This window comes from Petaurus breviceps, unplaced genomic scaffold (assembly GCF_028583685.1).
Source record: "Petaurus breviceps papuanus isolate PSGF00001 unplaced genomic scaffold, PetGlider_PUasm1.0 689, whole genome shotgun sequence".
Classification (NCBI taxonomy): Eukaryota; Metazoa; Chordata; class Mammalia; order Diprotodontia; family Petauridae; genus Petaurus; species Petaurus breviceps.
Genome location: NW_027186458.1, coordinates 10,706,882 through 10,709,046, shown reverse-complemented (window position 1 = coordinate 10,709,046; position 2,165 = coordinate 10,706,882). Strand labels below are relative to the sequence as shown.

At 55.4% G+C, this 2,165-nt stretch overlaps 1 non-coding gene across 1 annotated transcript; it reads right to left on the bottom strand.

Annotated features, from left to right (window-relative positions):
* Positions 1 to 1,172: 1,172 nt before the first annotated feature.
* TRNAR-UCG (transfer RNA arginine (anticodon UCG)) lies at positions 1,173 to 1,245 on the bottom strand. The gene has a single exon. It is a non-coding gene; the product is annotated as a tRNA-Arg (tRNA).
* Positions 1,246 to 2,165: the final 920 nt, after the last annotated feature.

Genomic DNA, 2,165 nt, shown 5'->3' with positions numbered 1-2,165 from the left:
TTTCAGTAATCATTGACTCCTTTATGAACATCTCTATGTGGCCCCTTCTTAAATACTTGATAATGATGGTGGTGGTGTAATTAGTACAGGTAAAATACAGCTGCGTATAAACTTAAAAGCTTGCCACACCTTTTTAGACACACCAGCGCCGGTGTTTATCGTATAGCATTCCCGGGAGGAACTGAGGAACAAAGGTCTTCCCTGGCCTGCCCTGAGCCTGCAGTGCTCTCCTCCACACAGAGAGGACTGAACTGCTCCTGAGCTGGGTAGAGGCTCGTAAAGGAGGCAGCCCTGGCTTTGGGTCTTCCCCAGGGTCCAAGACCCAAGAGTCAGTTTTTGTGTCTGGGGTGGGCTGTAGGTGTGAGCACAGGAGGGAGCCTCAGCTTTCCCTAGGGCGTGAGAAAATAACTCAGTGGGGAGAGGCCCAGACTTTTAGTCTGAAGATCTAGGGTTCCAGTACCTTCTCCAACCACCGCTGGGTTTTATTTCTTGGTTTCCGGGGTTTGCAGAAGGAAGCAGCAGGTTGGACAGTGGGATGGGTCTTGGGAGGATATTTCTGCCCTTGGCTGCAGAGGCTGGAGAAACCTTTCGGTCTAAGCACCACGCCCCCCAGACTTTAGGAAAGTTCCGAGCGCCCTTGGGGAGGGAAAGAGGTTGCGGGAGCGGAGGAGGATGGGATGGGGAAGCAGCACTCTGGTGGTAAGAGAGGACCTCAGCCCAGAGACGTGGAAATCTCCGTGGGACAGGTCCCCTGAGTGTCTTGGGCTCTCCCCGCCTTCGCCTCCGCGTCTGTCCCATCCGAGGCAGAATAACAGCTCTAGGGTCCCAGGCCAGCTCAGCGTCCGCCGCACACCCCCAGTGACGCTTCCTGGGTGCGTGCAGGTGACCCTGGGCTCCGAGAGGCTCTACCAAATCTTCCCCCACCCTCCTCGGAGGAGAGGCCGAGCCCCAGCCTGACCAGAGAAGTTACAAAAGTCTCGTAGGTCCAGGGGATGCGCCCACCGTTCCGGGGGAGAGGGGGAGGTATCCCGGAAGAAAGGTGGAGGACCTTATAATCACCCAGAAAAATCAACGTTTTGTCCACAGTCTGAGCAACCAGGGCCAGATGGGGACCGGACTTCGGATAGAGAACCAGTTTGAAAGCTGCAGAGCAAAAGCCTGAGGCAGAGGAACAACCACGAAGGGATTCGAACCCTCAATCTTCTGATCCGAAGTCAGACGCCTTATCCATTAGGCCACGTGGTCGCCAAGTACTCTGGTCCTGACTTGGCCCACATCAGACAAGGAGGGATTTTGGTGGCTATTGGGATGAAAATATTTGCCCAGCTCGGGAATGAGTTTCCCAGGCCACCCTGGGAGCCCTGCAGGCCCTGGCCTAGGATCCCCCGGGGACTAGCTACAAATCAAACCAGCCCTGCCCTCACACAGCTTCCCTTCTACTGGGACCCCTCGGGAAACGAGCACACACGGACCAAGTCTGCACAAAGTCAATTTCCCACGGAGGGAGCCAACCAAAGCCCCCTGGGCCAGCTGGGACCTCCGCTGGGTTTCCGAGGAGCCTAAGGACGCCCAGGGGGCAAAGGGAGGGGACTGCCTTCTGGCCCTGGGGGCAGCCTGGCCAGAGAAATTGAGGCAGATCATTAGCAGAGGAATGCCTGTGTGAGGGAGCCCAAGGGCCAGTGGTATTGGCACTGAGAGGCAACTGCAATATCCAGCCTTCAGTCACCAGCATAAAAACAGGTCTCCCTAAAACAGCTTTGGTCGTAAGTTTCCTCCATTAACCCATATCTCCCTATTATCTCTACTATCAAATATAAAGTCCTCTTTGCTATTCCAAACCCTTCATGACTGCCCCCCCCCGCCCCCTTCTTGCGGGTATACCTCGTCCCACTAAGTGACCTGGATACAGTTTTCCTGCTGCTTCTCAGACCACTGCGTCCCCACAGGCCTGATGGCAGGTAGCAGATTTGGGGTGGGGTGGAGGGTACAACCCAGAGGCTGATGGTTCCAAAGCATCCTCTACTAGTAATTACGTTTTGGAACCCAGTGCCACCCTATAAAGAAAGGGACAAGGAAGGAAGCAAAGCTCGGGCAGACGGCTGGACTGTGGCAGAAGAGAGGTCCAGTTGCCTGGCCAAGAATCCTTCCCTAGTGCTTCGGGACAC